Source organism: Balaenoptera acutorostrata, chromosome 4 (genome assembly GCF_949987535.1).
Source record: "Balaenoptera acutorostrata chromosome 4, mBalAcu1.1, whole genome shotgun sequence".
Taxonomy (NCBI): domain Eukaryota; kingdom Metazoa; phylum Chordata; class Mammalia; order Artiodactyla; family Balaenopteridae; genus Balaenoptera; species Balaenoptera acutorostrata.
Window position 1 is genome coordinate 54,422,941 of NC_080067.1, and position 7,985 is coordinate 54,430,925.

General features: G+C 51.4%; 1 protein-coding gene across 2 annotated transcripts in view; it reads left to right on the forward strand.

The window, feature by feature from the left end:
• The first annotated feature begins 514 nt into the window (after window positions 1–514).
• Window positions 515–7,985, forward strand: part of GPR160 (G protein-coupled receptor 160) — a 43,468-nt gene continuing 35,997 nt past the window's right edge. Inside the window, exons 1-2 of one of the 2 annotated variants that reach the window (XM_057545007.1) lie at window positions 515–726; window positions 1,457–1,597. The gene's annotated coding sequence lies outside the window, so the exon portion shown is untranslated. The remainder of the gene's footprint in view (window positions 727–1,456; window positions 1,598–7,985) is intronic. The other variant, XM_007197531.2, reaches the window with a different exon arrangement.

Sequence of the window (7,985 nt, forward strand, 5' to 3'; positions counted from 1 at the left end):
GCCAGGGAAGTCCCTATATTTTAAATGTTTAAATGATTGGCAAGTCGTAGGTGCTCAACAAATATCTGTTGAATATAACAAATTAGTAATGTTGACACAAAGAAAGGCAATGCAGTATAAGTGTGCTATTTCCAAATATGCAATTTGCGGATTTTTATTTTAAATGTGAATTCATAGTGCATTACAGGTGGTTGTTTATATCAGGTTCTGTCACCCTATGTATACCCTCATCTGGAGGAAACTGCAATGGCCCCGTGCCCACCCTGCCGAGGAGATGGGAGCTCCTTGGGCAGGGCTGGGGGTGGGAGTATCTGAAGGCCCGGCACGCAAAAGGGGGGGGTGGCTCTCATCTTCCATCCTACACCCTCGGGGCGTCCCCTGTGCTAGCCTCGACCCTGGCCCCTCTCCCGCGCGCCTGGGTGGCGGCCTGGACGCCTCTCGCCGCCCCGCCCGCAGGCGGCGCCCTCCGGCCAGTCTCCCGCTGGGGTCGCGACGGGGCGTGCGCGCTCAAAGGATTGCATCCGCACTTCCTGGTAGCAGAGCGCGGGGCCGCCACGGGGTTGCTGCGGGGTCCCCGGGGCCGTGCTCTCAGCCCCGGCCTGTCCCCGGTCACCTGGGGCCGGGCGCGGCAGGTGCCCGGGCGGCGACCTCGCCGCGGGTCTGTTTGGGCGCCCAGCGCCGCGGACGCGGAGCGCGAGCCAGGAGCTGGGAGCCGCCGCGCCTCGGGTGAGTTGCGGGGACCCGCGCCTGGCGTCTTGCCGCTGCTTCCCTCCCCACCCGGGGCTCCGGAGTGGGTGGGGGGGGGCCGATGGCACCGCGCCGCTCCCCGCTTCCCTGGCTGTGCTCTGCGCGTCGGGGAGGGAGAGGAATTTCACTCCCGGGGATTCAGGGGCTGGGGTTCTCTATTACTTCAGAGATCCTGGAGTGGGTGGTGGCCCTGGACTGAAAGCCGAGGACGCCGCGCTCCGGCTGGGGGGTGATCGTAGCCTTCGCGCCATGGGTCCGTCCCGGGTTTGGACCCGGGGGTGGGGTGCGGGGATGGAACCGGTGGCCTACGTTGGGTGTATACTCACATCCAGACACTCGCACCCCCTTTCCAGGGGAGACAGCTATTAAACATTGTAAAACAGGTGATGTTTTAGAAACAGTGTGTGCAACTTTCCTTCCTGGCACACACAGGTCGGCATACAGTCATGGACACACATGCTCGTGTATTCGTTGGGGCGGACTTTGCGTCCCCTCTCTTGGCCCTCGGGCGTTGCGGACGGTGCCCTCGCCTGCGCCGGGCATTGGGATTAAGCCCGAGGGCTTTTCAGGTTGGTTGTTCTCTGAGACCGTGGCGTTCTGGGTGGTTCCTCTGTGCCCAGCCTGGATGGCTCAAAATTCTCTCTGAATAACTTGGGACCGCCCTCCGGAACTTGTTGGCTCAATGAAACTCCTCTTCTCACCTGGGCAGGTGGCCTCGGGAGGTGGCAGCAGGGTCCCCCGCCCCCCGCATTCCGGAGGCGACCGCGAGGACCCGGCTTGCGGAGGAAGGTCCAGCTGGGAGGAAACGCACTTGCTTCGCCCCATTGCTTTGCTTGTGCAAATGATTCGGGTAAGGGCCGGGGCGGGGGCGGGGGGGGTCGCTCAAACCCCGGAGATAAATCCACCACAGACCAGAATTGCAAAGGACACTTGAATGAGTGTTTGGATCTCAGAATTGTTCATGGCTTCAAGTCAGATCAATTTCGTTTGTGCTTTTCAGGTTACTTTTAAACTTCTTTAACTATAAAACGACTAACATACACATTTTTTCTTGACAGCCCCTAAGACTGGAGTTTCTTTGTGGTTATCTCTAGAATAGAATTGTTGGGAATTGCAGGTGAGGCTCCGCCTGGCTGCTATGAGAATCACAGGGATAGAGGGAACCTGTGGTTTAAAAACTATTTAAGAGACAGGAGGCGGCAATGCTATGTGTAAACCTTGGTTGGGTCCTGATTTGATGAAAATAGTTTTTTAAAAAAATTGTGCCAATAGAGGTAATTTGTACTGGTTGTTTTTTAGTATTAAGAATATTAGTTTTGTTTAGTTACTTTTGGTAACGGTATCATGATTAGGGTTTTTTTTAAACCCTTATCTGTTAGAAATACATTCTAAACTTGAAATACAGGTTGAGGATTTGCTTCAAAATAAGCCAGTTTTGGGGAGGGCTGCTAGTGGAGAAGTGAGGGGGAACAAGGTGAAGGGAGATTGGCCATGAATTGTTAATAGTTGAAGATGGATGAAGGGTATGGGGGTATGGACTGCCTTGTACTCTTGACTCTGCTTTTGTATGTATGTTTGGCATTTTCCTTTAAACGTTAACACCACTTGTGGAGCTTTTTTGCAGAAGGTAGATTTGGAAGGTAACACTAGTGGTTCTAGATTCAAAGCCTTCCACAGATCCTCACTCTTTGTTAGCTGGGTATAAAGGCTGCCTCTGCAGACTCATAACAAGTCTTTTTCTCCCTCCCAGGGGTGCCGCTTTATTTTGTTGCGAAGGCATAGAGTATTTGCTGAGTGTGACAAAGCTGAGAGGATCAAGTTGATGCAGGTGGATGCTGGGTCAGCTTTTTTTTATACAAAGGGTATTAGTGAGCATAGGGGTTGAGTTGTCTCCAAATGGACAGGTTGTGTAAAATGTGTTAGCAATTTTTCTGAACTGCCCAAATCCTGTCTAAGTTATGCTCATCAAAAAACAGAGCTCAGAGTAGTGAACACTCCCGTACACACTTAGGTTTTGTGTACACTTTTGGAAGCACTGTATACATCAATACAAAGTCAACATTATGAAAACGAATCACAAGGTGAGTGGAGCTCTACTTATTACCCGAGAGAGATCTTATCTGTGTGTGTGGCCTGTTTCCTGTCCTTACCTTGTTTGTTTCAGGTATCATGCAGTGTAAATATTTAGCAAAGAACTGGCTCCTGAAATTTCTGTGCATTCTTTTCCAAGAACCCTGCTTTCAAGAGGAGGGACCTGGGAACTTATATCTATATATTCATCCAACTTGCTTATTTTTGCCCCCTCTGGATTTATCTTATAATTCCTACTCATTATATCATGCCTGATTAGTAATTTGGAAAAGTGATGATCTTATGAGGGAGCTATTAAAGTTCAATAGAGGGAGGAAAGGGAGGCATAGTCCTGAAAGATAAACCCACATTTCTTAGTAGATACTGTGGAACTGATTTTAATGCCTCCTTGCTTTTAAGAGAAAACAAGTAAAGTAAATTATATCAGTGATAGCTGAAAGTTGAAGTGTTAGATGAATCCCCTCAGCCTAGACCTTGCCCATGTAGATTCACTAGAATAAAAAAAGTTGTAAAGATGCTTTAAGTCAGATTCAGTTGAGGAAACGCCAGAGCATGTCCTGGTTTCCTCATAGTGCATGGGAAAATGAGAGAACCAACAAAAATCCCCTTACTGTTGGAAAATATCATAGTGAATTCATGATGGTACTTAAGTGAAATTGTTTGGCTTGTGACAGTTTTCTTTGTGTGAATCAAAGAAAGATGCAACTGTTAAGTGACTTTATTTTCTACCTCATTATCTGAGACAAGAACATGGAGAGAGGAAAGAAACTTGCCAGGCTCTTAAGTGAACAGGCAGTGACCTCATGTTTGCTCTCCTCTGTGAGAGGATGGTAGATTTGGGTGGGCTCTGGAGAGTTGATTGTTAATAGCCATTTTAAGGAATTACCACAAATGTGACACCATCTTCTCCCACATGATGTTATGCAAGGGTATAAACACGTTAGAAAAGCAAATTACATACTGCTTTGTTAGCCTGGAAATGAGAGGAAAGGGTGTTGGCCATCCAGTCAATAATCCTCTTCTAATTTGTAAGCACTCTGCTCTCATCTACATCACTTCATCCCATCCTGTGGGGTTCAGCAGCGGTGCTGGAGGATTATTTTAGTTTTTAGCAGATGAGAACTTTGAAAATCTAAAGAAGCGAAGGCTTGTCAGGTGGTTTCTTTGGAGATATGGGGGAAGGAAATTTAACATTCATTAAGAGTTCAAGTCAACTTCACACACGTTTTTAATTCTCACAAAGCTCTCTAAATTGGGTATTTTCAACCCATTTTGTGGATGAAATTGTAGCTAAGAGAGGTTAGTAGTTCACTTGAGGTCTGGCAGCTGGTAAAAATAGAGCCAGGATTCAAATTCAGATCTGTTGGACCTTAGAGTTTACGTTATTTCCAGCCTCTGTGCTGGTCCAAACTCTAGCAGACAGCAGAGCTACCATACCCAAGAGTTCTTTAGTTAGTTTAGGCAAGCTATCTTTTTGCCACCCTCAACTTCCCTGGTTACAAACTGGGGCCATGTGCCACATTCAGCCGACAAGGATGTTTTATCAGGCCAGCACAGAGTTTGGGAAAATCAAAAACAAAGCGGAGCCAATGTTGACAATTGGGAGATTTCAAATATTCTGCCCCCAAGAATTCCTGAAGGCGGTACTGGAGCAGGGTTCTCTCTAGAGAAGGGTAGTGTACTCCATTTCCCCCTGGTCCCCACCACTCCCTATAGTGGTCCCCATCTTTGAGACAGGGGACCATCGCACTTGCACCATTGTTTCTTACAGTAAGAGGTCTTCCTACGTGTGCATCTCCCCAAAATGGAATAACCCAAGAGAGCTTGAGGGCTCTTGTCCCAAGAAAAAGGGAAAGAGCATATTCCTTTGAGAGAATGAAGACTTGTGTTTACTCTGCAGTGATTCTATGACAGAAAATGCAAGGTATGTCATCATTTTTCTCACACCCTGTCTGTGTTACTCATTTACATAGAACTTTAGAGCTTACTACCCCTGCAGTACAATAAAAATGGAGTACATGTGTGGGTACGCTGCAGCAGAGAAAAGGAGTGCCTCCCAAACCCCAAACCACTGACTCTTTGTGAGTGGGAAGATGGGTCTTGTGCACCTGGGGGGTTCCCCAGGGTCCTGTAGGGGTGGGCCACCAAGAAGCCCTCCGTCTTTAAGCAGCCTGACTTCGGGATCCAGAGGGATCCTGAGCTTGTGCCCTGGCTCTCTGCTCTGAGGGGCCCAGAAGGTACTCCCCTCCCCCTCCTCTGCCCGCCCCTCTCCAGCTGGTGACAGATCTGTCCTACACACCACTGAGGCATGGCCCCGTCAGAAAGCTCCGCAGGCAGGAGGGACTGAGGCGCCCTAGTCCAGGCTTTGAGAGGTTTCTGGGGTGCAAGTCCAAGAGTGGCCTGATTCCTCATCTTGAAACTTTCACTTAAGGGCCGTGGGACAGATGTTCCCGCCTCTGCCTGTCTGTGGAGTTCCGTTGCAGTGGAGGCTGCTGTTTAGGTCTTTGTTTCCTCTCCCTGAGCCCTGAGTCCTCGTGGCTTCTGTGTGGAGGTGTGGGCATGGGTGAGGCGGAGGCGGAGAGGAGGAAGTGCAGACGGAACCTTGCCGTGCGGTTTTGAGGTAACGTCAGGTGTTGTTTTGAGACCTTTGTCACTAGAGCTGTCGGTCTAGGTGTGTGCGTACCCCAGTGTGAGAAGCGACGTGGCACGGGGTGGGGGGCGCTGCAGGCGGGCTGCCTTGTGTGGTTGGAAGAAGGACGCTAGAGGCTGAGGGCTTTCCGAAGGGCCAGGCCGGCGGGTTGGTCGGGGCCTTTCTGGGGCGCTCTGGGGCTCAGGTGTGTGGGCGCGCTCTCAGGTAGCTGATGACTACTCCCTGGTCACACAGGCGGCCCGCAAGGGGACTAGGCTGATGACCGGCCGCGGCAAACACGGGCGAAGCGTGGCGCCCCTGAGCGTGGACCCTCGCCAGGTGGCTGATGTCTTTCCCACCACCTCGCTGAGAGGTGTTTTCTCCCGTGTCAAATGGAAGTCCTGGTCACACCTACCTCACAGGGCTGCGAGGACGAAGCGGCGCGCGGAGGGCCCGGCGCGGAGTAGGGGTTCCCTGAGCGTTGCTATTGCCGTCGCTGGAGCCCTGCCTTCCTTCGCTTTTGCCTTTATTTGGGGGATCCCCCCACCCCGAGAATTTTAGAAGGCAGGCTGCAGGGTAGAAACGCTGTCCAGCTCTGACCTCCCTGTTTTCAGAGGCAGCCTGGCCTGCCTCGTGGCCTGAGGAAGCGTCCTCCGTGACGGATGCCAGCAGGGGCTTTGCTGGAGGAGCAGCTTTGGAACTGATGGCGAGGACGGGCCGGGAACTGGGGCTTTGGCCCTGTCGTCTGGGGATTGAAATGCGCGGTGACTCTGGAAGGGAGATGGGTCCCCGGCCTGCCCCTGGTGGGAGGGGGGGCAGGTGGGGCAGATGCCCGTGCCTCGGCGGCAGGGCTCGCGGCCCCTCAGTCCTCTCCGGTGCCGCTTCTGTCAGCTGGGGGCGTGCCGTCCTCACAGGCAGGCTGGCAGGAGCTAACAGAAATACGAAGTCCTGACCCAGGCCCCGTGAGGTACTGTGTCCGACCTGCCCATTAGTGGCGAAATCAAAGACCAGGTACCCCAGGGGGGTTACTTTTAACTTGGAGAAATAACAGAGGTGCTGTTGACCTGTATTTGCAGAGCATTTTGTAGTTTTAGCAGGGCTGTCCAATTTGATCTTTGACCAGTGCCGCGGGGTTATTTGTTTGCATCTGTTTCTCTTGCCTTTTGCTCTCTGTCAGGAGAGGTACACAAGTGAACTGAGCTTCAGGCCAGAGGTGAGCCCAGAAGTGGGAACAGATGAGTGGGCTGTGCATCCTACTTTAGCAGAGAAGTAACCTGTGTTCCTATTCCTTATGCCCTTAAGGAGTCATAGGGAGTGGTGACATCTGGGGAGGGGAGGGGGAGAGTGAGAGCTGAGGTGTTCTCAGGAAGCTGAAAGCATCCCTGGTCCAGGGAGGCTGAGCGGAGGGGTAGCCGGTCCCCCCCAGAGTCCCCCGCCAGCAGCCGAGGCAGAGGTCGCCCGGCTGACAGCTCCTGCCCAGACCCATTCACGGAGGTGCCAGTGGGGCTCGGGGGGAGGCGGGGCACTGGGCTGGTGGGCTCCGTCCTCCTCCTTCAGGGAACTGTTGCCTTCCTCCTCCTTTTTTCCTCCCTCCTCCGCTCCCAGCCAGGTGTTCCAGTGAGATGCTGAACTGCCTTCATGGCCCTCGCCACCCCAGCTCACAGCCCACAGAGCTGCTCCCTTCTGACTGTTCTGGACGGGGTTTCCCTCCACAGCCCCTGCCATTTCCCATTGCTATCCTTGCCTCTGCGGCCTGCTAATCCCGTGTGTCCTGCGGACCAGCAGCAATGGGTGCTTGTTAGAAGTGCAGAAGCTCAGGCCCACCCAGACACAGTGAATCAGAATCCAGCTTTTAACGAGATCCACATTCGAGCTTCAGAAGTATTGGTCTGCAAGGCCATGACCTTACCAGTCACAGGTGGCCTGGCATTAATTACCTCTGATCTGTGTATATTCATACATTTTTCGGGTTTACCCAATATGGGAATAATACTCTATGTACCACTGTTTTCAACCTCCCAGCCCCTACCGTTAGACTGTCTGAGGATGACAGCTCACTCCTCTCGGTTACACTGATTCTCAGGGTTCAGCAGAATCTCTGGGAGGCATGAGGAATTCCATTACAGTATCTCTCCCGTGAGAAACCCTGATATGTACAGCTTTTATCTCAATTCTGTCATCTTACATTGTATTGTCAGCATTTTCTCGTTCTTTAATCTTTCTGAAGAGCTTGTCTTTCATGGCTACAGATAGTATCCATCTTATGACTGTCATAAATCATTTGACTACTTCCTTACTGTGAGGCATTTAAATTGTTCTGATCCTTTTGGGGTGGGAGAGTGTTCTGGAGGCTATTATAAGTATGCTGAAGTGAGCTGCTCAGGCCGCAATTACTTCCTTCAGCTCTGATTATTCCCTTATGATGAATTCCTGGAGTGGAGATACTGGATCAAAAGGCATGAACATTCTAAACACTCTTTAAAATGCAGGAGGAGTATAGGAAGTACCCTGACGTATA